Raw genomic sequence first — 27,628 nt, 5'->3', positions numbered from 1 at the left:
TGCCTGTAGCAGTCAAGCCGAAGCCAACTGTTTGGTTCCTGAGAAAGGGATAAGCCCTCCCACTGCCAAGAGGTAAGAACCAGAAGATACCACCAGACTCTGGTTCTTCCACTATCAACCAAGAGTGGCAACTGTCTGTAGGGAAGGAGCCACAGCCAAGCAACACACTCTCAGGTCAGGTTCCTGAAGCTTGACAGGATTTTCAGTGTGTGTTACAAGTCCATGGAAGCAAGTTAACCTTGCAAAAATAGCTACATTTTTTAAGGAACAATAGTGCCAAGCTCTTGTTGATCATACCACTGTTTGATCCTTGCTGACAACCAGCCCTAGAGACTTCTAACTCACAAGAACTGCTGGAAGTACGAAAGCCCGGCAAAGTCTTTCCCCAGTGCTCACTTGGGAGGCCATGGAAGACAGACGCACAAAAGAGACGTTCTCAGAGAACAGTGGGAGGCATGTTTTCAGCCACACAGAAGAGAGACACATGATTTTGTCTGGGGCATCTTATTTTCCTATGTATAGGCAGGAGAAGGTGTACGCAAAGCCAGGTATTTCCTGTCCTAACAAGGCTCAGGCCAGGCAATCTAGACTTGGACCACACAGCAACACCCTATCTCAAACAACAAACAAAAACTGATCCAAGCCAGGCAGTGGTGGCACACGCCTTTAATCCCAGTATGGGATCCTAAAGCATCCCATGGCCATGGTAACCTAACAGTACAACAAAGTCTTCTACCCCATTGCCCACAAACATTCCAAGCTATGAACCGTGAGACACACTGTAACTGTGACCATGAGACACACTGTAACTGCGACCATGAGACACACTGTAACTGCGACAATGAGACACACTGTAACTGTGACCGCTAAAAATATGAAGACGGCCACCCCTCCAGCTGTCAGCCAAGGGAAGAACACTGAATCCCACCATTTGATATCAAAGCAGGAATACACAAAGTTATTTCAAATTAAAAAATCAACAGTAATAATTAACAAGAAATGGAAGCTAAGCAGAAAGATGACTCATCTTACCGCCCCCACGATGGGCTGAGTTCTTAGGGGAGCGCAGGCAGCAACGATGAACACTTTCTGCACTGAAAGAGAGTGGATGAATCCGAGCTGACAGCTCAGTGCGCACCAAGATTACTAAGCCGCATCATTTTAAATCTGAAACAACCACTAGGGCAAAACCAAAACTGCGCTATGAGTGGGAAAACACGGAAGCCCTCTCTGTAACTCAAAGAGGACATTTGAAACACATCTATTGTAGCATCGTCAGAAGGGTGCCCCAGAGGCAAGAGCTCCAGGGGACTTGCTAACAGTAGCAACCTGTTTAACAGACTCTGGCTCCAGCCATAACCTCCACGCAGAGTGGTCCTGCCTGCTGACAGCGTCTTTTCTAGAAAACAAGTTCTTCCGCCAAAGAGCCATGTCTTATTCCTTGGTATCCCCCCCTAAAGTCTACTGAAAATACGGTTGGAAAACGTGAAGGCAGGAGTCACAGCGCAAACCACTCTCGCGTGTGTAAGTCTGGTCACAATTAGGAGGCAGAAGAATGATAACCGCTTCAAGCCACTTTGGTGATTTCTCTAAAAAGAATCACAACACCGACAACAGGACAGGAAACGCAGCGCAAGGTTCCAACGAAGTCACTGAGGCTTTTGAGAGTGACATGCAAAACACATTTAAGTGAGGAAACTGGGCCAATGAGGCAAAACTTCAAGAACAAAATAACTCTCAGCCAGTCTTCAAGGCAAAAGAAAGGCAAAGGACAAACCCAAAACGGCCACATGGTTCAGAACCTAATAGGAGCGACGCACTGAGAACCAGAATTCCCGTCCTCGCCGAATATCATCTGGGGGTAAAGGGTTAGATACCCATCTATCCAGTTCAAGAAGCATGTCCAGGAAGAATCCTGCTGAGATGCTGGCATTGCGCGACCAGCTGGGGCACAGCGGCAGCCAGGTGATCTCTCCCCGCTTCCCCCACACCACGCCCAAGAGACAGAGCCCAGCAAGAATGGCAAAGGAACGCCCTATTTTTAAATTTCTAATTACGTGTATTTAGTGTGCACGTACGCGTGCCAGGGCACAGGTCTAGAGGTCAGAGCGCAGCTCGTGGGAGTCAGCGCTCTCCTTCGACCAAGTGGGTCCCAGGAATGGGACTCAGATCACCAGAGCTAATGGCAGAGGCTTCCACCCACTGAGCAATCTTACCAACCCAAACAGTCCACTGTTGACATCTCAAATGACCTCTTAAGCGCCTAAGGGAAGTGTGTACCCACTATAAAAAAAAAATAATAGAAAATACACATGAACAAAAAGAAAAAAAAAAACAAATCAAGAAGCTTGTTTTGGCCTAAATCCTTAATTTATTAGAATTTTTACAAAAAGCTAGACTCATAAATTGTTGGAGGGAGGTGCTTGTTGGTTCCCAGTCGCCCGGCTAATTTACACCCGAAATAATCACACAGAAATTGTATTATTTAAATCACTGCTTGGCCCATTAGCTCTAGCTTCTTTTTTTTTTTTTTTTTTTTTTTTTTGATTTTCGAGACAGGGTTTCTCCGTAGCTTTTTTGGTTCCTGTCCTGGAACTAGCTCTTGTAGACCAGGCTGGCCTCGAACTCACAGAGATCCGCCTGCCTCTGCCTCCCGAGTGCTGGGGTTAAAGGCGATTAAAGGGAAACCTCTAAGGCTACGCATTTCCCACCAGGTCCACTCAGGGGCAGGCATACAGCCTTACATATTTCTTGTATGTACCTCCCTCCCACATGTGATCAGGAACATCTGGTGCAGCTGGCTCAAACTTGTTTAGGGAGTGAAAACAGTATTAGAGGGAGGGGGACTTGATGGGGAGGGGGCTGGAAATGGGAGGCGGTGGTGGGGAAGAGACAGAAATCTTTAATAAATAAATAAATAAGTTAATTAATTAATTAATTTTAAAAAAGCGAAGGCCAACCTGCTACTGAAAACTATGATATTACATATATTTGGTGTATATGTATGGGTGTGTGCCACAGTATGAATGTGGAGGTGAAACTTTTTGAATTTGAGAACCAAAGTCACCTTTTAAGTTTTAATTAATGTGCCTAAGAGATCCAAGAAACAAAAATGCCTCTGATCTGCAAGCCCCTTGCCCAAGGACAGACAGCTCCTGAAATGCAGGAGGCTGTTGTTCATGGAAAAATAGCTCTAGCTTCTTAAAGGCTAACTCTTACATCTTAATTTAACCCATCTCCATTAATCTGTGCAGCACCATGAGGTCCTGGCCTACCAGCAAAGTTTCAGCACGTCTGTCTCCAGTGGCAGCTCCATGGCTTCTCTCTGACTCCTCCCTTCTTCATCCAAGCATTCAGCCTAGCTTTCCCTGCCTGCCTATGTTCTGCCTTGTTATAGGTCCCAAAGCATTTATTTATTAATGGTGATCACAGAGGGAAACCCCACATCAATAAATTTCATTTACATATATTTTACTCAGAAAAGAAAAACTTCTTGGCAGAGAAGCCAGGACCTCACAACTCTTGTCTCCCTCCTTAGTCTCCTTGGAGGACCCCCGACTCTGGGCCAAACCCCACACAAGACATAACATGCCAAGGCTCCCAACAGTACCACCGCTAACCAGGCCATGCCGTACACTGGCCGGAACAATGCCAGTTTCCAGTCAAACGGTAGCAAGTGTGGGAGATGCTGAGCACAAGGGCTCACATAGGGAGCCTTGTAAGGGACACCCTTCTGAGGGAAAAGTGGGGCTGATGCTGACCACGTGGGACCAAGAGAAGCACTAAGATGCCAGGGTTGGTTCCACTTAGGAGCCCCGGGAGAGTCAGCTGGGCTTCCTGACTTAAACTCAGCCTGATTTAGTCTGGTAGGAGAAGTCACTAGGCCTAAGTAGCATGCTCCAAGCAAGCCAGCCAGCTGGTAGGGATTGAAAGCTACTGTTCTCCCATCAGAAGCTTTGTCCTCCAACTCTGCAGTCCTGGAGGGGAGGCCTTTGGAAAACAATAGCTTCAGAGGCCATCGGGAAGAGCATAGTGGGATTCATGTCTTTATAGAAGATATAAATGTGAGTGAGGAGACACCAAGAAGGTGGGTGCTTGCCAGACAGCAGCTTCTGGAGCTATGAAAAATAAATAAATATCCTCGGCTTAAACCACTCTGCCTACAGTGTGCCACAGCAACCCAGGCACGGTGACACCGTGACACCCCAACATCCCTCCCCTGCTGCCGTCCCTCCCCTGCTGCTGTTAGTGGGCCTCCCCGTTCCTTCCCTGAAGACGGCAGCCTGGCAAGGTTTAATTAGTCGGGCGGTGGTGGCGCACGCCTTTAGTCCCAGCACTCGGGAGCCAGAGGCAGGCGGATGTCTGAGTTCGAGGCCAGCCTGGTCTCTACAGAGGGAGTTCCTGGACAGCCAGGGCTACACAGAGAAACCCTAATCGGGGCGGTACCTGCCTGGGCGGCTGGCACACAGGTTGTGGCGTGGCGAGCAAATCCGCACATTCTTCTACCCCAAGCACTCATCACCTTGGCCCTCCGAGCCCTGACGACATCAGCTAAGCCTCCGCGGATACACAAGAACAGCTTTGAGTACCCGCAACACAGCACACCTGCTCAGGATCTGACACCTGAAGGGCAAATGGCATAGAAACTGAATTCTTTGGGGCGATTTACTCAGGCAGCATGGTTCTCCAAAGGGCCGGGTTTAGGGTGTCACACACCGTAGGGTGATCTCTGCTGCACACTGCATGGGACAAAGTGGGCTGGCGTGCGTGTGCAGGAAGGTTCGGAGGGTACTAATTTTCACTCCTACCGACACGCTTGCTAAGAGAAACATATGAGCGGTGTCTACCCCCTGCATTTACGTCACGGGCCATAGTTTGCTGCCTTCCTGGTCTTTTATTTCATTGTTAAAAAGTCAACCCATGGGGAAAGTGTCCCCACCTCCAGCCTTTCTCTGAAACCTTCTGCTAAGACTCACGGGCTGTTGGTTGGAGCGCTGTGGTTGGAATAGACTCCTAGGCTAGGGAAAGAAACGGGCAAGGCCTCGGGGCAATTTCCACAGAGTAAAGCCGTTTGCCTGGTGTTCTAACTCTGAATAGAAACACAAAGAACATTCATAGGCAGTGAAGATCAGACAGATATGAATAAGAAATGAGAGTGAACAGATAACTACAAACGTCAGCCCGCGTGCCCTGAACGCGGCCACCAAGCCGGAAGCCCCGTGTAAGGAACAGTAGGGGCTGTGACTTTACGGTTATCTAAGGGTTAACACACCTCCCCCCAGTGTTTCTGCAAAGCCAGAAACGGGACTAGAATCACCACAGACCAATCAATGTCAAGGCTGCTTTCCACCTGAGCGTGGAAGCCGGCTTTCTCGACAAAAAGCTGCCTAGGAGCTGCTGTCCCACCCTAAGCCAGACTGGCCGGACGGGCCTGAAAAAAACGGCACCTCGACTCTGCTATTCATGAAGAGACAGAGGTTTGGGAGGCTTTTTCCAGCTGTGGAAAAAATGAATAGGATAAACATATCATCCAGGCTAATTAGAAGGATTTTTGAGGTTTAAAAAAAAAAAAAAAGTGGCGGCTGCAGCAATAGCACTAACCACGCATCTTCTGATTGAAGAGAAAAAGTCGGCTTATAGAGACCTCCCGTCCCAGGCAAAACCTTCCCAGAGAGAAAACGCGAGATCCCAGAGCCCTGCGCTCGCTCAGTTCTAAAGCATTGTCCACCCTTTGACCTAAGTCCTAAACTGCCAAGCGCGTCCCAGCAACTCGTAGGTAAGAAGTCCCGCTGCGCATTGCACAAGCCTGGCAGCCACCGTTCACCTGCCACGTGACCTGCCGACATTGCAATGGGCCTGCCATCTGCAAAGTTCACATTTGCACCAGTAAAATTAAGTGACCAAAAAGAAATCGTGAGGAGAAGGAATCGAAAACACTTAAATGAGTTTACAATTTTGTGTTGGGCCGCATTCCTAGCTACCCTGGGCCACGGGCTGTGAATGAGACCCACACTGGGCCCAGGAAGGACCCGAGATCCAGGCTTTGCCATCACAGACTCAGGCTGGAATCCGAGGGAATGCATTCCAGTTGCTGATCCCCAAACTCAGGATGAGAGGAAGGTGTACACAGATGGGCAGAGATGAAACTCGCTAGACATGGCTTCCTCCCTTCCCAAAACGCTTTTCCTCTTTTGACCCCAGCAGCTCACAAGCTCTCCCTACCCTGTCTTACGACAAGATTGTACTCATAACTAAGTGACTGCCTCCTCCTTTGGGTTCTAGGTTTAGTCTCGGTTAGTCTTGGCAGCCAATGAATAGGATCCGGAATTGCCTGGGGAACGAACTTCTGGAAGTGTCCAAGAGGAGTTCCTAGATTAGTTTTATGAGATGTAAGGCCACACCCTACTTGTGAGTGGCACCATCCGAGACTTGGGGTTCAGAGCTGAGCACCAGCAGCCACAGCTCTCGGATTTCTGACTGTGGGTGCGGTCTGCTAGGCGACCTCATCATCCGGGGCGTGACTTCTCTGTGACAGAACGCGCACTTGGACTGTGAGCCAAATAAACCCTCCCTTCCTTCTGTCGTCCTCGCCAGTTGATTTGTGACAGCAGGTAAGTAACAGGAGGAAGCGCAGCCAGTACACAGACAGACGGACGGACAGACAGACAAACACAAACACCCATTACTTCCCAGAGGGAGGTCTGCTGAGTGGTGTCAGGAACATCACCAAGGGACATCATCTCTCCAAGGCTCACCCAGCAGCAGCATCCAGCATCTCCACCCCCACCCTACTTCTTTGCTTTCCCACAACCCACAGAAGCATCCCTCGCCTACTGCAAGCTCAAGAGGTCCGGAGAGCTAGTTTTAAGAAGGAGCCTGCAACCATACTACGCTACTCACACGAAACCTTACAAGAATCAATGAGCTAACGTCTGAGGGGCTCCGAGGTCTGCGGGACAGGGGAGCCAAACGCCATAAACCGCGGTTCCATCCAGAAACACCAACTCAGCTGTACAAGAGAATGTGCTAATTATAACCCACAGACTTCTCAATCCGCTCCCTCGAGGCGGATAAAAAAGATTCCAAGAAGTCAAATGTTTAGATTGGCGAACCTGAGCCCCAGGAACCCCGGTATGAATGTAAAACTGCTCAGATATAACTGGCAAGCTGTCAGCTCTCGTGGGCCCTGCTGGATCCACAGATGCCACGAGTAATGATTAAACCGACTGCAGCCGCCAGGGAAACCAACTTCCCTTCCAAATGAATCCACTTATTAATCAGAAGGTCCCAGGCTCGTTTGGTCCCACAGACTGCAAACCCTGCCAAAGCCTCCAGCACCCGGTGGCTCTCACCCTCCACTCACGCCACCTGTCAAGCTCAAGGGACCACTCAAGGCCGAGGAGTGCTCTTCCACCAAACGCCACCCCAGCCCTCCAGTCCCTTTACAGCTGATACGTCCAGACCCAGAAGATCCAAGTCGCAGATCCAACTCAGTGTGACGGGGATACCTTAGGCACAATGCCACCCCCAAGCCTCAGTTTCCCCACACACACACAAAAAAAAAACCATAGCCCACTGTCTCTCAAGCTCGCTCCGACAGTCTTCCCGTGCTGACGCGACCAATTCGAAAAAGGCTGAGTCCCTTCATTTGAGGAATTCTAAAGAATGTTTAAAGAAACAAAAAGTCAGCAAATGCCAATCCACAAAAATCTCAATGACATTTTCTCAGCAGCTAAGGGGAGCAGCTATTCTGGACCCTTCATGGAAAAAATGTATTAAAAGCCTAACTATAGAGAGCATAGACAGACTGCGCAGAAATAAACAGGATGGCCCTAACACGCAGCTACCCGGGCAGAGGGAACACAGCAAGACTGTGTTTACAGCCGTCCACACAATCGCTGCCCAAAGGACATCCTCCCTCTTCAGAAATCCATCTAGTTATGAAAGCACTTAGTTATGAGATCAAACTACAGATCTACATATTAACAAACGTAGGAAAAGTTCCTTCCTTACCAGAGTGGGCCTCAGGCACGGCTCTGTAGCTGGGGTGAGAAAAGGCCTTAGAAAAGAAATTCAGAGACTCCCTGAGCTGTTAGCTCCTAAAATAAAGTCTAATAAACTATGTAAACAAAGGGAGAGATGTTTATACATTTACATTAGGATTTCATGGATGTTTATTAGTTGAAAGGCGATCAAACAAAAATAGCTAAGATAGTCCCTCCCCTCAAGACCCCGATAATATAAATTCAGAAGGCAAAGCTATTCTGTAATTTGAAAAGAATTTCTTAAAAAATAGCTAACTTGCTGCAATGCGTTAGCTTCCTGTAAAGTTATGTAAAATCAACGACGGTAATAGAATTTGGGAGCATTTTCTGTATCAACCTCCAGGTCTTTTCTCTTTGTAATATTAAATTTCAGAGGCAAAGCAATCATGACTCTTTTTACTGCGCTGGGCCGTATTTATCAAGAACCAAGGGAACAAATCATTAGAGCATGCCGTTATAATTTTGAAACGATGTCAAACGTGTATCCTAAAACCTGTGTTGACAAAATGTCCATTTACAGACGTTAACTAAATCTGAATGACAATTCTGCCGAACTTCCAGATGATCTACATACAGGTAACAACAAGAGCTAGGCCACACACAGGTACATTTTCCTCCTTGAACACGGCATACCTAGTACGTTACACAAAAACCCACTGTTAAGGTCCATCAGCTTGCCTACGCAAGGAGCCACAGCACAACAACCGTGTCCCCCAAGGGACAATTTAGTCAAAGAGGAAATGCCTACGAACAAACTGGACGGTAAAACCCAGATGAGAAAAAAGTTCACGTCCTGTGCAGGCACTTCAAGAAGGATTCTCAAAACCCATGAGAACGCGAACCATGAAATTAAAAGGCTAAACCTTTAAAATGGACGGTTTCACCCTCTCCGTGTTTAATAGGTGGTTAGAAAAACTACAGTCATTTTTAAATGACGTAGGCATAATGCCCCCCCAGTTTAGAAGGTAAACTGCTTACCAACGTTTCTCCTCCATGGTTTCCTCCGCCGAGTTAGCCAGCCCTGTAGCGCTCAACTCACACGCAAGCGAGGGACAAACATTCCCTGTGACGTGAGAGCTCACTGGGTACAACAAACACAACGAATGTTGCACACGCAGATAAGGAGGGGAAAGTAGGTCAATACCAGGCTGGCAGAGGGGCCCAGAGCATCCACCCAAGGCTGACCTTCATGATCAACTCCCTGCTGGCCATCACCCACCGCGCCTGCTCAGAGAGCAACAGAACAAGAGACCTAGCTACCGCTTCCAGGCATTTGCAATCAAACTGAGTCAACGATTAAGAGCAAACTAATCGATCAACAGTGTGCGCACCACGCAACCTCTTCACCTCGAGATGTGGAATACAGAGATTAGATTGACATGGACAATTAGCGTGGTTTCTTGCGGGGACATAAGTTTAAGATGTGCTGCGTTCAGCTACACTGTGGGACGTTTGTTTAATGATGCCAAGATGCGCTGCATGCTCTGATGTGCCATTTGTTTAACTCTGTGAAGCCGTGCCTGACTAAAACACCTGACTGGTCTACAATAAGAAGCTGAATGGCCGGTAGCTTCGTAGGAGAGAAAAATAGGTGGTACTATCAGGCAGAGAGAGTACACAGGAGGCGAAATCTGGGAAGAGAAGATCACGGAACAAGACAAGGAGAAGGAAGAGGGCATCAGGGGCCAGTTACCCAGGGCACAGCCAGTCACAGAGTAAGGAGGAAAAATACACAGAATAGAAAAAGACAAAAGTCCAGAGACAAAGGTAGACAGAATAATTTAAGTTAAAAAAAGAGCTGGCTAGAAACAAGCCAAGCTAAAGCCAGCCATTTATAAGAAAGAATAAATCTCTGTGTACTTATTTTGGGAGCTGGGTGGCGGTTCCCCAAAGAGTAAAAGAGAAAGAAAAAAAAAAAACCAACTACAGCAGTTGGCGTGCACCAACAGATCAGAGAGAAATGGTAAAAGTTGCCCTCAACGACCAGTGTTGAGAAAGGATGGCATGGGTATGACCACAGAGAATCTACGCACTAAGAGTAAAACACACTGAACAAACACCATGTAAGACGGCAGCAGTGGATACAGCCGAGCAAGGCCCGGCTGGGCAATGGAGCTGAGAATGGTCTGGGAGTCCAGCTCAAGAACCTTGGCTGTCAGAGCAGTGGGAACGCAGAAGAGTTGAGGACTCTGACAGCATCATCGATGGTGTCCACACTGCAGCGCACAGGCAGAGGGTCACCGGTCGGCCTGAAGAAACGAGATGACAACAGCTGCTACACACAGAGACGGAGGCTCACCTAAGCACCTCTGATCGGGTACAGAGGCGGGTTAGCCATCCTTCCGCTCCTGGAACAAAATGCCCGAGGTAATCACATTAGAAGAAAGGTAGGTCTGTCTGGGCTGGTAGTTTGGAGAATGTGGTCCATGGACACATGGTCCTACAGCTTTAAGATCACAGTGACGGGGTTCATCATGGCAGAAGCTTGTGTTCCCGTCGTGGTGGCCAACAACCCCTCCCAACGGTGTCTCGGGCTGATAAACGAGCCTTTAACACGTGGGCTTCGGGCATTCATTTCAGATTTAAGCTACAGCATAGACAGCAAAAAATAATACTGAGCTCACGGTCTGAGTAGGTTGGGACAATGACTAACAGGGAGGGCTGCTTTGTGCAGCTGTCCAGATTACACACTGTATAAAGGCCGGCAAGCCACAGGGGAAACAGGCACTAACTGTAAAAAAAAAAAAAAAAAAGACACAGCAAAGCTAGCAGCAGGGACTCCAGCTGGGGCTCCAACCTAGCAGCTTGGGGCAAAGAATTGGAGTGATTCAAATGAGACGAGATGAAGAAATCAGACAATCAAAACCCAGGAAACTTACCAATGGTAAGGTGAGAGCCTGGCACACACAGGAAGACCTTCCTCCTCCCCCCCCCTCGCCTCCACCCCGAGAGGCAGGTTTTCCTGCTTCTGGTTGGGCCTGGAACTAAGTAGCCCAGGCTGACCCCAACCTCCCAAGGCCTAGGACTCCAGGTTGTACCACCATGCCTGGCACTGGTACAGCCTCGAGGGCTGTGGCCTAGATAGTCAAAGAAAAGAGTGCCGGCTTGCTAGTCAGCTAAAAGCGGAACAGCTCTTTCTGAACGACATCCGGTCTTATTTACTCAGCTCCAAACGTATAGTTGCGAGCGCTCGAGTCACTTACGTACAAAAGTAATACTTCACATCCACAGCTGAGCGTGGAGTCGAGAGCGCCAGGTCACAGTCATGCCAGAGCCGGACTCTTAAAAACGCAAAGAATAAACACACACACCCTGCTGCTTAAAAACACGGCTGAGTTTCACACTCCAGAACTTTCCATCTTTAAGACTGCCGACGGCGGCAAACATTGTCCTCAAAGAGAACATCACGCTCTACAAAAGGCTATAGAGGACCTCAGCAAAATGTGGGTATCCTTACTCCGAGTAGCCCAATAGGAAATCCATGTATTATTCTCCATACTTGCAAGTCTGATAGCCAATGCCCTGAAAACAATGTGGTCCTCAGCTCAGTAGAAGAGCATGTGCCGGGGCTGGAGAGATGGCTCAGTGGTTAAGAGCATTGCCTGCTCTTCCAAAGGTCCTGAGTTCAAATCCCAGCAACCACATGGTGGCTCACAACCATCTGTAATGAGGTCTGGTGCCTTCTTCTGGCCTGCAGTCACACACACAGAATATTGTATACATAATAAATAAATAAATATTTTTAAAAAAAGAGCATGTGCCTAGCGTGTATGAAGACCTCGGGTTCAATTCCTAATGGTAAGGTGGGATGGGGGCAAAGGGGGGCTCAATCCAAATGACATAAGGCTCAGGGAAATTTTTAAAAAGCTATATATAACCTTTAATGTAGAAATAATATCAATATATTAATATATACACATATGTGTGTATATATACATATATATATATGTATGTATATATATGCGTGTGTGTGGGTGTGTTTTGTAACAAGGTTTCTCTGTATAACAGCTCTGGCTATCCTGAGACCAGGCTGTCCTCAAACTCACAGAGATCTGATCTGCCTGCCTCTGCCTCCTGAGTGCTGGAATTAAAGGCGTGCGCCACCAGCACCCTACTATATTAATATATTTCAACAGACTACTGGATGAAGAAAACCATCTCATCGCTATGGTTTGACTATGGCTTATCCCAATCAAAATTCATGCTGAGGTTTCACTGCCTGGTGTAGCAATGTTGAGAAGTGGTGGGGCTGCTGGGAGGTGATTAGGTCATTAACAGCTTCTCCCAAGACTGGGTCAGTCCTGCAAAGGGCAGGCTGTCACGCAGCAGGATCGCTCCAGTTCCCCCACACACACACACCTCCATGCGGGCTCGTGTGCCTTCCACTTTCTGCCAGGAATCAAGGAGATGCTGGTGCATGCTCTCGGATCTCCAGAATGACAGATGAGCTGGAGTAAAACTTGGAAATAAATCACCCAGCCTCAGTTACTCTGTCACAGCAACAGAAAACAGTAACGGTAATAGAAAGTCTAAGACTCACATACACATAGCAGAAATCCCTCGTTTCTAGTGAACATACACATCAAAAACCCAGAACAACCAAACACTTAGCGTTTACTCCTATGGCTACTCTGACTCCTTTATTAATATGCATGCCTGGGTATTGAGCTCAGCAACAAACATGATCTTAATATCTACAGAGCTTTAACCCTCTATGCTCTGTGTGTGTGTGTCTGTATGTGTCTATACGTCTATGTGTCTGTATGTGTTTATGTGTGTCAGTGTGTACCTGTGTATATATCTGTGTGTCTATGTGTCTATGCATCTGTGTGTATGTATCTCTGTGTATGTGTCTGTGCATGTGTGCCTATGTGTGTATATGTGTCTATGTATGTGTTTGTGTGTGTGAGTCTGTGTATGTGTTTCTATGTATGTGTTTGTGTGTGTGCGTCTGTGGATGTGTGTCTCTCTGTGTCTATGTCTATGATTGTGCATCTATATATAAGGAGAGAGTGTGTATGTCAGTTTTAACGTACCCACTGAAATAGTTCTGCCCACAGATTCTGCTGGGATTGTACACCCACTCAGCCTAATTTTAAATAAACTGGCCTCCTGAAAAGAAAAGGAACTCAAAACTGAACTCTAGAGGGAAAAAAAATTAACTTGTGAAACAGAAGGCAAATTCAAACGCAAATTTTTCCTGAACCTGGACCTCAAGTGATATTCCCACAATGCTTTTCTTTCCAACCACAAACCGAGGAGCACAGTAAGAGAAGCCACGGGCCCAGGGTCCCATGAAGGTACCATGCTACCAAATACACATTTACAGTTCACCTGACTGGAACGTTGAGCATCTGCCACAAGAGTTGGGGCTGTGATTGAAGAGTTGAAGAGAGACCAACGAACCCGAGTTCATGATGAAAGCCAAGATGTGAATCTACAGAACTGGGAAAGAAATGAGCAAGAAGCTGCCAGAGGGGCCAGACTGGACGCAAGATGGTCAGCAGGATAGAGACGCAGGCAAGGGTGGGTCACTGGGCTCACAGACCATGTATGTTGGCTAGATTTGTTTTCTCAGAGTTCTCATGATGAAGCCATCAGTCCCAGGACCATAATATGTTGACTATCTTTGGAGAGGTCTTTCATGTTAAAGGGGAGGACTTGAGTGGACCCTTGGAAGAGATAGATAGATAGATAGATAGATAGATAATCTAGATGGATGGATGATAGATGATAGATAATCTAGAAATCTAGATGGATGGATGATAGATAGATAGATAGATAGATAGATAGATAGATTAGATAATCAGTTTGTGTTGGCCAACTACTCATGAGCCTTACCCAGGGTGCAGAAGGTTCATGAACCAGTGACACCCCACTAGAGAAGTGTCCCTCTCCCAGCAGGTATCACTGGTTACAGGCGGGACCTTGCGTCCACTTCCCCTTCTCAGGGCTGGGATTCCGTCCAGTCTGAGCCTGTGCAGGTCAGGATGTGCCGACACAGTCTCTGATGAGCACCTTTGGGAACCCTGCTTTCCAAACGCTGTGTGATGTTCGTAAAGATCATTCTCTGGTCTTTACGAACCCAGAGAGCTCTCATAATCGCATACACTGTCAAGGGTGTGGGAACAAGTCCTAATTCCCTCCGGCTGGCATTCTACTCCCTTGCCACATTGCTGCAACCCACAAACTCCCGTAAAGGCGGCTTCCCCTACACCCGATTATTCTTTGCGATGCTCAGTGTGAGACTCTCAGGGCATCAATCAAGACGGACAGTTTCTGGTCCTTTAAACCAACTTAACTGCATCCTCCCTGAAATCAGCAGTATTCCTCTTCCCTGGAACCCAGGCCACACGGCTGCTCCGAGGCCTGGGGGGATTCTTTTGAGAACGTACTAAGACCAATTCCTGTAGATAAACTTCCCAGAAAAGAGCAGCTCTCTGTGCACGATTAGAGAAAGCGAGGAACACAAGAGAGGCTGGGAAGCATGATGGACGGGGCCGTGAAAGCAAATGAAAAGCGATGCGGTTTTTGAGGCAACTTATCTGATTTGGCATGGTCTCTTTGTGAAAATCTACTGGGTAACTTTCCAGAATTCTACTCCACCAGTATGGAAAAGTTCAGACTTTCTGATAAGGACACGATGGTGGCAATGCAGACTAACCCCCAAGGAAACAGGCAGAGAGAAACTCAAGCCCGGCATTCCTTTGGCCGCCCCTCCTTTCAGAATCCAACCCTGCAAGACACGGGGTGCTACTGGAACCTTAGGCTTAATTGGTTCATAACCTCACTCGCTGGTTCTAGGTGTGACTAAATAAAGGGCCACGATTTAGACGGTGAAAGGTATTTTTACCATGGCACAGGAAACCAAATTTGCTCTCTGAGCAGACGCACCATTCCTGCATGACAAACGAGAGACAAAGCCGGGAATTCAAAGAGAGACATTCAAGGTGGAAAGGGATGGGAGAGAGCAAAGGAGGAGCAGGTGACTAGGGGGCCCTGGCGGGAACACAGGGACCAAGAAGCGGCTGTCAAAGGAAGAGGGGCTCCCAGAGCGCACAGCCCACCTGCTAATGTTGAAGGCTTTCTGTCGAGGCTGTCTGTGCACAGCCGAACACCGTGGCATTTCTGCAACTCTTAAACACCACGGGAAAGCGCTCCACTCCACTTGCAGATGCTGCCAGCGCCAGGACACCCAGTGATCCTTTGGCCGTGCCTCAGCAGGAAGCACTTGGGCAAAGGCAGGTTTAGCCTCTTTTACTCCCATGGTTGTGTGATGTTATCAGCGGTCAGGGAAAAAACACTATAAGGTAAACGATACAGGTGCTGTTCTACTATCCTAACAATCGCCGTCCGTATTTTCTCCTCTGCTGGCTTCCTTTGCACACACCTGCCCGCGAAGTATATGTCGAAGTCTGTACCGCTCGTAGTTTGTACACATGCCTTGGATTCGAACAGATTTGAAGATCTGAGGGAGAAGTAGCCTTAGAAATCCATTCTCCAGAAGACGGAGCAACAGGAACTAATATAGAGTCCTTGTTCTGGGCTGACAGTACCCAGGCACACGCGCGCACACACCTTATACAATCCCTACGACAGCACAGACAAGACTCTGTGTCACAGTTTGTAGACAAGGAACAGGTAGACATAGACCCGACAGTGAGGCCACATAAATGAGCTAGCAACATTAAATACAAACGCCAAGGTTCAAAGCGGGTACCCTGACCAGCGCCGGTGCCCCAAACTGCGTCTCACTTCTTTACAAAGCCTAAACTCAATGGAAAGCTCCAAAAGGGTTGACCCAAGTGCAAAGCCTTGACAACCAAATAGCTGGAGTATAGGTGAACAAGGTGTGAGGACCTCAGGGGACTCCAGATCGCCCCCCACCCTCCTCTCACCCTGCCCTTGGGTCTGCTGACACAGACCCTCCCAGAAGGAGCAGACTGCCAAGCAAAGACATCTAATTCACGGGATCTCAGATGCTCAACAGAAACAGCAGTCAGCAGCAACGACAGCGGCAGGACAATTGTTGAACTGACGGTGGTGGAGCTTAGTCCCCATAAGACCATCCGAAGCTCCAAATATCCTGAGCTGAAGATGCATTTACGAGACCCAGCCCCAGAAGTTCCCAGCAGGGCTGGAGAGATGGCTCAGAGGTTAAGAGCACTGACTGCTCTTCCAGAGGTCCTGAGTTCAATTCCCAGCAACCACATGGTGGCTCACAGCCATCTGTAATGAGATCTGGTGCCCTCTTCTGGCCTGCAAGCATACATACATACAAAACACTATATAGATAATAAATAAATAAATAAATCTTAAAAAAAAAAAAAGAAGAAGAAGTAGTTCCCAGCATCATGATGCAGGACACTGTATGGTAATTCTCCACCTGGCTGCCCACATCTGGACAGAGCAACAAGCTATGTATTGCCAGCCTGGGGGGAAAAAAATCAAAATTCAAAGTACAGTTTCCATGGAATGCATCTCACTATCACGCCATCATAAAGTCAAGCAGTCCACGAGGCAAGCCATGGGGGACTGCCCGAACTAAAAGTGCTGGTATCAGGGAACCTGGAAGTGGGGTGTCTAGGAGCAGAGAGGCAGTCCTCTCCCTATCTGGGCAGATCGGGCGAGAAGGGCATCCTGAGCCGAAATGAGCACCTCCACGTTGGCTTACGGCAAGGGCAGTGAGGACAGAAGCCCCCTTCAGCCCACTGTGCAGAACACCGCCCCTCGGGCCTCAGCAGTCTCGCTCAGTCTCAGTTTCCTGCCTTACTTCTTCTCATTTCTGTGTATGTGTGTCCCTGAGTATGTGCCACGCGTGTGCATTGGGAGAGGAGTGGGGAGAGGCCTTGAAGCTTCATTACAGGCATCCCTAAGCCACCTACCTAACTCTCTGGGAGATCAGTGAGCTACCTGCTAAGGGCGTTCTCTCTCTCTCTCTCTCTCTCTCTCTCTTTCTCTCTCTCTCTTAGGCTGTCTACAGGGTTATTCAATCCTGCTCCTCCTCTCCTGCTAAATCACCCTTCAGGAAGACTGGTGAGCGTTCACGTCCTCAAACAGCCCCCCCTCCATACCCCAATCTAAACCCCTTTCTTGCCATCTGTCCTTCCCCTTCAGATCGCTTTCACAAGGACAGATGGCTCGGTGCCATCTGTGGCAGCGGCCACTGGTAGCACTAGGAGGAGGGGGAAATGAAGGAGCGTAGGTTCCCTGTCGGTGTGGACTAGAGGAGGAGGAGGAAAGAGATACAGTGACGATCCTTGTTCATCTCTACACCCAAATCTCTCACTCTTCCAGAAAGAAAGCGACATCATCTCTGCTCACTATTTTTATGGCATCTAAACACTTGATGAATAAACCAATGGATATTATATTCGTTAATATAATACATATTATAAATGTATTAAAAAACTAGAAGTCACCTTCCCTTGCTTCTAAAAGCATACAGTTTGCAAATTAAAATTAAACGTGACGTTTTCAATCCATGCTGAAATTCCTGCTCCATTGAAAGCCATCTGATGATGTCAGGTTCCCACAACAAGTTCCAGGGAGCAACTAAGAGCCATCTATGAACAGTGAACCAGGCCCTTCTTGATACACCAGACACAGCGATAAGAGAGGCACTAAACAGTCCCGTCACGATGACCACGAGAGCCAGAAACACCCAGGAAAATCTAAAACATGGGAAAGACTGTCACACATAAATCACATAGTGAACTTCACTGTGGGGAGGGATGTCAAAAAACCTATATAAACAGAGAGGTCTATCAGGTTTGTGGCGGCAAGACGTGGATATGAAGCTGTTCATGCGCCTGAACTTCCATTTCAGTACGTGCAATTCCTGAAACACACAACTGAAGGCAGAGGGAAGAAGGTGGGTGTTGGAGGGAGAGAGGCCGCTTGTTCGTTTCTGGCCACCCGGCTAGCTTAGACCCGAAATAATGACACAGAAACCATATTATCTAAATCACTGCTTGGCCCACTAGCTCTAGCTTCTTACTGGCTAACTCCTACATCTTAATTTAACCCATCTCCATTAACCTGTATACGCCACGTGACTGGTTTACCAGCAAAGTTCCCACATGTCCTGACTCTGGCAGCGGGCTCCACCGCCTCTCTCTGACTCCACCCTCTTTCTCCCAGCATACAGCCTAGCATTTCCCGCCAAGTTCTGTTCTTCCCTGCCATAGGCTCAAAGCAGTTTCTTTATTCATTAACCAATAAAAGCAACACACAGTCAGAAGGACCTCCCACATCAGGTGGGGGTGGGGCCCTAGCAGTGATGTGGGAGAACGCACAGGCAGGTTATACGCTGAGACACAATGGGGCAGCTGTGGGCACCACATTGGCTGGTAAGTACGGGAAAAGGTGTGGATCCCAGTCCTTCTCTGGGGCGGACACACAGCGCTATTTTCAGCACATCTGCCCACGCAGGACATATATTCTCAGCACAGTCAGGGCGCTGTGGAATTAAAGACGGGCAATGAAGGGATACCAGCAGTTAAGAAGAACAATTTCTCAAGAGCGTCCTGGAGGCACCAACAGTCAGGATGTGTGACAGCCACGGCCCCTTCTCAGGACTTCACTGCCCACATCCAGAAAGGCCAGGAGGGCCATCCTGCAAGGGAACTGACTTCAAACGAAGCAATTCAAAGGAAGTTGTTCCGACACTGGCCAAGGAACCCTTTTTTATGTAATTTATGAGCTTTATTTTTCCCCCCACTCTGCTCCTTTTTTTGTGGAAACACCTATTTTGGGCAAACGCTTTGAAATGTCTAAACCAGAATCAGGGCTTAAGGATTTGAACAGAGAAAACAGGCTGAATGTAGGAATAAACTAGGTGGATAACGGGTCACAAAAAAACCAGAGAAGTGGGTGGTGAGAACGCTTTTTAGCAAAAGGCAGCCAAGCTAGGCACAGATTTAGATGTGATCAAAGTTTGGCCCCAGACCCCATAAAAAAGAGGAAGAAAAAAAACTTATGCCATGTAATGTGTACGTACATGCACTAATAATAATAATAATAATAATAATAAATCAAGTACTTACTGAACATCATGAATAGCCCATAGCATAACACACCATGATTAGGGAAGTTGACAGTCAGAGGCAACTTGACAGAATCTAGAATTATCAGGGAGACGGCCCCTGGGTAAGTGACGGCGTTGAGGTGGGTCTGTGGGCAGCATCTCTCTGGCCGGGAGCCTGGACCACGTAAGAGGAAAGCAGGGAGCAGCAGCAGGCAGGCACGGCCCTCTGACTCTTGACTGTGGACAATAATCTCCATCTGCGTCCAGCTCCTGAGGCCGTGACTGCCCGGCTAAGACTCACCAAGTGTGAGCCCAGAATATAACTATATTCTTTAGTTCCCCTTGTCAAGATATTCTAGCACGGTCGAGGAAAAGAGACTAAGAGAGAGCTAGCCCTCCTGTACAGACTTGGCGTTTCCTGCCCACCACGGCCTTTAAAACACAACACGCCTGAGGTGCTGGGGAATGTCACAGGAGCACGGGGACGAAAGGCGGCCAAGGCTAAGCCCTCACCGGGAACCCACGTGCCGTTCGCACCCCTCCCACGCAAAGTGGAACTTAATACTCCAGGCGGGAACCTCAGGGCGCAGGGCCGGATCTTCTCACACCAAAGGAAAGAAAGCCAAGGATGGGGGGGGGGGGGGCACCTGGGTAGCATTTCCGCCCTCTCTCCGGCTTGTTTGTTTTCAGCTTCCGTCTGGGCAGCGTATGCCCATCTCCTTCAACTCAACTATTATTCTCCTGCGGGACTACATCTCCCTCAGGTCAAGGTAGGCCTGTCTTCCTACAGATTTCTTAGCCCACGGGGTCTTCTGGGAGATGTAGTCCCCCAGGAGAATAACATCAGCCACGCCCACTCTGCCCTGCCACGCTGTCCTTGGGGGCACACAGGGTGGCCTTTATTGCTTTTGGAAGGAGCACAGGGTCTCACATCAGCTGGGTCAAGGCCCACCAGAAGCTGGAGGGGAAACCGGCTGAGCGCCTTTCTCTGGCCCTCTCCCCCAAGCGCTACTCCAGTGTTGGTCTGCAGGGCGCATCGCCTGTCTTGGAGAAGTTAAGGACATGAAAAGACCAAGTCACTGCTATGCCATTGACCCTGGAGAGCCCAGTAGTATCCTGGGTTGAAATACTTCAACAAATAAAGGCACGGTTCACAATCTCTAAATTCTTTTTTTCTTTGTTTGTTTCATTTTATTTTTTGAGACAGGGTTTCTCTGTAGCTTTGGAGCCTGAACTGGAACTCACTCTGTAGCCCAGGCTAGCCTCAAACTCACAGAGATTCTCCTGTCCCTGTGTCCCAAGTGCTGGGATTAAAGGCATGCTTATCTTGGAAAGTAATTATGTATATGAATGTATACATGTATGCAGTATGGGTGTGTAAGGGGGGGGAGGAGGAATACTTTTAATATCTCCAGGCACATTCTGAGTACATAAATAATTCACGTGTGTCAACACACAGCTCCATCCTGCTCCTGCCCTGGTGATCACTGTGTCCCAAGGTCCCACTGTGTCTCTCTGCTCCAGCCCTAGGACACAGGTCACCTCTGTTCCCCTTCTACACTGCTGTCTAAACTAGTTCACTTCCCAGTGGGGAAGGACTGAGCACACAAATCATGTGGAATGTGTGTTCCCACAGAGTGCAGGGATGGGGTGATCTCAGAGGATCCAGGGAAGGAAGACCCTTGACACTTCCCTATGGAAGAATGTCCTCTCTAAAAGGCTCCTGCCAGGGCGGAAAAGCCTGTGCTGGGAAAATCCTCAGCCTGCGGCTCAGCGTGTTTCCAATTCTGACGTCCCACTTCCTCTCGACATCAACATTCCTTCTGGGTCTCAGCTGAGGAGCAAAGTGCTGCGTTTGTACAGGCTTTCAGATAAAAAGAGCTATCGCGGCGTTCAAGAAACAGGAACTGTATGATCCTATATAAAGTCAACCTCGATGCTGCCGGCTTGAAATGGTTTTTAAGAAGAACTTATTTTTAGATGCTGGTGGCCTTTTTCTAAAGTCACTTCCCTGTTTGTCTTACAAATAAAGTTGTTTATGTTAACGGGGTGTGGCGGCACGCACCTATAATCCCAGTGTTCAAGGGGTGTAAAAATGGCAAATTCCAGGCTAGCCTCGACTACACAGCAATAATGAGCTGGGGAAGCAGTTCCCTTGGGAAAGTGCTGGAAGCTCTGAGTTCAACCCCCACAGCCTCATAAGAGAGCTGGTACAAGCCTGTAATCTAGCACTCTGGAAGGGGAAGCAGGAGAAACAGGGTCATCCTCAGCCACATATGAGTTCTGGGCCAGCCTGGCCTACATAAGACTCTGGAGCGGTGGGGTATTTTTTTTAAGCAGTCATATACACTTTTCAAATAATGATATTTTAGCCAGGCGGTGGTGGCGCACGCCTTTAATTTCAGCACTCGGGAGACAAGACAGGCGGATCTTTGTGAGTTCAAGGCCAGCCTGGTCTACAAGAGCTAGTTCCGGGACAGGCTCCGTAGCTACAGAGAAACCCTGTCTCGAGAAACCAAAAAAAAAAAAAAAAAAATGATATTTTAAAAATAGTCCGGGGGCTGGAGAAATGGCTCAGTGGTTAAGAGTATTGCCTGCTCTTCCAAAGGTTCTGAGTTCAATTCCCAGCAACCACATGGTGGCTCACAACCATCTGTAATGAGGTCTGGTGCCTTCTTCTGGCCTGTAGACATACATGCAGACAGAATATTGTATACATAATAAATAAATAAATAAATAAATAAAGTATTGATTAAAAAAATAAAAGAAAAGAAAAGAAAAATAGTCATGTCCCTGATCTTGCCTTCTAAGCCTATTTCACAGCGGCTTTAGGAAGGATCAATAATAATACACGAGAAAGTGACCCAGGATCTGCAAAGAGCTAATAAATAGTTCAATTATGATTATTCATGTAATTGTTTTGTTTGGTTGTTGTTTGTTTTTTTCAGACAGGGTCTCTCTTTTCTCTTCTCTCTCTCTCTCTCTCTCTCTCTCTCTCTCTCTCTCTCTCAGAGCTCGGGCTATCCTTGAACTCACCGTCCGCCTCTGCCCCCAGGTTACTGGGATTAATGGCCTAGAGCGATCACGTGGCCACGCCCAGCAATTCTGCAGGGTTTAGCTAGAGTCAAGCACCCAAACCTCAAATCTGTCACTTACTAGAGACCTGCACCACTCCAACAGAGCCAGAGGCAATGCACCAAGCGGGCAGGTTTGCTCACACCTAAGATCTCAGCACAAGGAGGCTGAAGCAGGAGGATGACCATGAGTTAACAACCAGCACAGGTTATATAGTGATTCCTAAGACAGTCTGGGATGCAAAGTAAGACCATCCTCAAAACAAAAACCAAAATAATTTTAACCAGGCATGGTGGGATATGCCTGTAAAGTCGCCTGGGAGTGGGAGAAGAGGCAAGAGGATCAGGGGATCAAGGCCAACCCCGAGCTACATAGTGAATTCTAGGCCAGCCTGGGATAACTGAGACCTTTGGCCACATTATTTTAGAGATTAATATACAGCGACGATGCCTGTAAAATCCTGCACATAATAAACCTACTAAATGGTAACTATAATTAGCATTAGACTGTTCAATTAAAATCTAAATGCCTAGGTACTACTGAAAACAATGGAACAGAGACAGAAGAGAGACAAACCTCACCCCAAAAAAGGCTGAGCACAGGGATGCCAAGGGCACTACAGCTCTCTTCTCTGTGGACCGCCCATCCCACTCCCAGCCCACACTCTCCCCCAGTGATGTCAGCCCATCCCCACTGCCCTGCTTAGCTGTGCGGCATCCGGGAATGCCAGTCCTGAACTCCAGGCTTGACAGAGTGATGACTCATCCCAGAAGGGGTGCAGCCCCGTTGCCAGACTTATCACAAAATCCCGCAGCATCCAGTGGGACAGCCACGGGCCAGGAGCCGGCTATTTCGGGAGGCTCTCATTCATGTCTGCAGCAGCACTAAGGCCCACACGCTTTCCGTTTCGTTAACGTATGGACCAAAGAGCCCTGGGGGGGGGGGGGGGGGGAATCCAACGGAACTGCACTTAGCAAAACAATTCACATGAATGAACAGCCTAGAACGGCGGGACAGCAATGAAGAGGAGAGTCCCTCTGTAAGTGTCAGCCACCGTGACAAACAACTTGACACTTGGGCACCGTCCCACTCCAACTTCACATCACGACGGCTTTTGAGGACACGTTCCACGCACCGCTTTACAGCCTGGCCCGAAAACCTGGCCGCACTTCCGTGCACAAAGACGAGCAGGAACTTGTACAGCTTCTTTCCCATTACCACTTAGTGGGCACAAAACATTTTTTTCCCCCAGAGTAAGCTCCCAACTCGCCTTCTAAGGCTAAAAAAGGCTTTCAGCTTCAACCCCTCTTAACAACAAATGGCCCTCAACTTGTCCCGCAGGCAGTGCTGGTTCCAGCCAGAAGGCTGTTAGGTTATGGCCAGCATTTCCAAACTGCACCGGGCTTTGGGTCTCTGCCATCAACACCCCACATGCATAACCATCAATGCCTGGAAATGTCAGCTCCTCCTCGGTTTTGCTTAGAATGCCCTGTTCAAAGGCACCAATCACTCAGTCCCCCCAAAGGCTCACTCCCAGTCCCGAGCTCAGTCCCAATCCTTCTGAGATTCTCGATTCTAATCTAGGACTGGGTCACTTTCACTAAGGCCTGACGTGCTACCTTCAAATCTACTCCTCAAAAAAAAAAAAAAAACAACAACAACAAAAACAAAAAACAAAAAAAAAAAAAAAACGAGAGAAATAGTCACTGTCTCTCACTCCGGTTGGTCCACAGGGAGTGGGAAAGCACAGAACACTTGAAGCCATGGCTCCAGCCTCAAAAACCAAACCCAAAAAGAATATAGGGTGTTTTTTTCTGGGACCGATGACAAAAGAATTCTCAACTCAGTATTACATCACCTGATTCATTTCTTTAGCAAAGTCTGGTTTTCTGGTGGTTCCCAAGCCCCAAATATTTTTGGAAATGTATCATACATACTATACTGTATGATAATGAAGACACCTATTTAGTCAAAATGATTCTACACACGCCCTAGCCGGGTGTGGTGGTGCACACCTCTAGTCCCAACACTCAGGTCAAGGAGGCCTCTGAGTTCCAGGTCAGCCAGGGAATAAACCACGTGTCCAAAAAAAAAAAGCGGTTTGTTGGTTTGTTTGTTTGTTTTGGTCTGCCTATTTGAGCCACAGTGAAATCCACAGATACACAAGCACACAAATATCCTTCCTGATTTACTCTAAAATCCTTAAAAAAGAAAGAAGAAGAAAAAGGAAAAGAAAGAAAAGTTCTTCATCCATTATAACTAACAAGATCTGCTCTCAGCAAACTCCCATAGCCAGAGCCTACAACTTTAAGGAAGAACAGAACTTGTTGCAACAATTAGTGCTAGGCCGTAGCATGAACAAAGTACCGCAAATAAACTCCACAGGCCTTTAGACAGAAGGTTGTGTTTGTAATTAACTCCAACGCACTCTCATCACCCCCCCCCCCTCCCCAGCGCTCCACCCGGCCCAGCACCCTCCAGGGCTCCCATTCCCAATCTGGTTTCCATTCGAGCCCCGCCCCCTTCCCCAAGCCTCTCAGGGACTGTGAATCAATCCCATCCCGGGCAGGAAACGGGACCCGGGGCAGCCCCCTCCGCTGTGGCGGAACAAAGGAGTGGAGCGCAGCTGCACGCGCAGGGCGACCCACCGGGTCCTGCGCCCCTCCCCGTGCGCCGCGGCCCTGGCACGTCGCACCTGAACCCCACTCCCCAGGACGCCCCTTTGTTCTACCTCCACTTCTCCCTCCCACAGGAAGCCATAGCCTGTCCTTCCACAGAACCCCGGGCTAGGAAACTCCAGTGGGTCAGAGGGATGGAGGGGGGAGGGTGCGGGTGGGCCCGCGGAAAGCCGGGTCCCCCGGTGCCCGCAGTTACACGAAGCGGCTATCATATATTGAGAGCAACTTAGTTTCCAAGCCCCCGCCCCCGCTCCCGCCGCCCCCCGAAGGTACACGGAGCAGCGATCGCTCTCGATGACCTCGAGCGCGCGTGGGTTCACGCTGGAGCGCTGCCGCGTCCCACACGACCGCCCCGGGAGCCGGTGACCCGCGATCGCCGGCTGCGGCTGAGCCCGGGGCCGCGCGCACAAAGGCACGGGGCGGGAAGGGACCCGGCACAGGCGAGCGCAGCGTACCTCTCCCGGGCGCCTGCTCTGCCGCTCCGCCTCCGCGTGCTGCTCGCTGGCCGCCGCCTGGGGATCACGGCTCGGAACCGATGCGGGGCTCGTGCCACAGCTGCTGCCGAGGGTCCCGCGCCGCTCAGCCGACCGTGCGCCCCGCGTCCCTACGCTGCGTCCGCCGGCCGGGCTCCGAGTGCGCTGGCTTCAGGCGCGGCGGCGGCGCGGCCACTCCCCTCTCCCGGCGGGGGCGGCGACCTCGCCCGGACGCGCCCCTCGTTCCCGGGCCGCGGCTCACCAAGGCGCAGGCCTCACAGCGCCCCCCGGTGAGCACCCTGAGGCTGGGGACACCCAGGGACGCGCGCTGACCCTTCACCTTGGTCTCTGCGAGATCTGCGTACAGCAGACCAGAGATGCAGAGCCCGACAGCTAAAAGAGGCTTGGCCTCGAACACCGGCACAGAGAACATTCTCTCCGTGTAATCACCTCTCCTAGGTCAAAGTCTGGGTGCCAAAGAATATCACAAAACGCGAATTTACTGAAAAAGAAAACAGCGCGTGGTGCGACACTTGTATTGTCTCTGTCGTTCACATAGATATTGAATACAGCGTTGGGTACTGGGCAGTGACTGACAGTCCCTTGATCATAGTAGAATCAGGACCCCCCAGCTTCTCCTGGCCACCCTGGGATTCAGGACAGAGCCACATGACCCTGGGTCTGGCTTCATCCTGGAAGAGGGAAGGGTGTTCATCAAACTTACTCACGGGGTGAGGTGAGGATTACTTGCAGCGGTGTTAAAAGCACTACAGACACAGTAATTATTACTCATGACTCGAACTGCTTTATCCTGTAATGAAATAAATTGCCGTAAATGGGGCCAGGTTTAAATGCACTGACCTATATCTGGAAACTGGCGCTAAAATAAGGTGAACCAAAGCTTTCAGCCCTTATATAGCCAGTCACTCTGTCAACACCGGCGCTGGGATTTATCAGATGCCACCAGGAACTCTGCAAACTGTGTCTGCTTGGTGTTCTAGCTCCTCGGTGCCACCATCAGCACCGGGCAGATCTTCAGCTGGCATGATAATGGTCTAAGCTAACATATTTTGAGCTTTGGGTACGATATTATTTAACCTTCCCCAAAACCTGCGAGGTGCGTTACTTTCTTCTTTTTGTGTTAGAGACCAGGACAACCAAGGACAGAGACAACATCTTCCTTTCCAGTGATACAGCGATGGAGAAACCACAAATCCTTTGGTCCATCTTTCACTGGGGACAGCTATGTGAGTGCCTTCCTCTTGAATGCAGGCTGGACATACAGCTGAACTGTAACAAACAGGATACAGGGGAGTGAGGTGGCCAACCCAGCTCCTAAAGGATATGTCTTTTCACACACACACACACACACACACACACACACACACACACACACACCGCCTCTCCACCCCACCCCAGGTAGCCCAGGTTGAGAGTACCATTGTCGGCTTCTCCAGGCGTGACTGGGTGAGCCTTTCAGATGACTCTAACCTCAGTCACCATCCACCCCATGGGGGTGAGACCTAGAGAGAACGCACAGCTAAGTGAAGTCAGTCCCCAGACACAGGAGCCCTAAGAAAACTTTGTCATTGGAGTGTTTAGTAATAAAACCAACCATGCTTGGCCTAGTGGCATCATGCTGGCCTCCATCACAGGCTATCAAGAAAGCTAGCCCAGGCCTTGACGACCTACTACAAGGAAGACAGCAGCCCTCGGCTTCCGGAGAAGCAACACACCGACCCGCCGCCTGGCAACGTGTTGGAGACACACACTTCTAATTTGCCCCTGATCGTTGGCTCCACGTGCTTATAGCAACTGGATAGTAGCAGAACCTCTGAACCCCTCTGGCCAAGCTACCTTTCTAAAAACAGCAAATACCAACGACAGGTTCGTAGACTGTAAGTCAACTGCTTGAAGAATAGGGAAACGCAAAAAAAAAAAAGAAGAAAAAAAATTGAGACAGAAGTCTGTGTGTCATAGACTGGCTTCAAACTTGCTGTGCAGCCAAGGGGGACTGATCTCCCCGGGTCCACCTCCTGTGCCCTTGGGATTACACACAGACCCAAACAAACGCCCATCTCACGCTGTGTTGAGGAGGAATCCCGGGCTTAGACGTGCCTCACGCCTGGCAAGCTCTCTGCTATCCCAGCTACGTTCCCAGATTCCCAGACCTTTTTTTTTTTTTTTTTTTTTTTTTCCAAAAGCAGGCTTTCTCTGTATAACAGCCCTAGCTGTTCTGGAACTAGCAGCTCTTGTAGATCAGGCTGCCCTCGAACTCACAGAGATCCGCCTACCTCTACCTCCCTCCCGAGTGTCAGGATTAAAGGT

At 49.0% G+C, this 27,628-nt stretch overlaps 1 protein-coding gene across 4 annotated transcripts in view; it reads right to left on the bottom strand.

The window, feature by feature from the left end:
* The window catches only part of Myo1b (myosin IB), a 151,696-nt gene extending 126,229 nt beyond the window's left edge, over positions 1–25,467 (bottom strand). For 3 of the 4 annotated variants that reach the window (XM_041668131.1, XM_041668133.1, XM_041668134.1), the window contains exon 1: positions 25,283–25,467. The gene's annotated coding sequence lies outside the window, so the exon portion shown is untranslated. Of the gene's footprint in view, positions 1–9,023; positions 9,056–25,282 lie in introns of those variants that run through there. The other variant, XM_041668132.1, reaches the window with a different exon arrangement.
* Positions 25,468–27,628: the final 2,161 nt, after the last annotated feature.

This window comes from Microtus oregoni, unplaced genomic scaffold (genome assembly GCF_018167655.1).
Source record: "Microtus oregoni isolate MIOR12 unplaced genomic scaffold, Mior012 000018F_ref0000195, whole genome shotgun sequence".
Classification (NCBI taxonomy): domain Eukaryota; kingdom Metazoa; phylum Chordata; class Mammalia; order Rodentia; family Cricetidae; genus Microtus; species Microtus oregoni.
The sequence above is the reverse complement of the archived record's forward strand: the minus strand, read 5'-3'. Positions and strand labels throughout refer to the sequence as shown.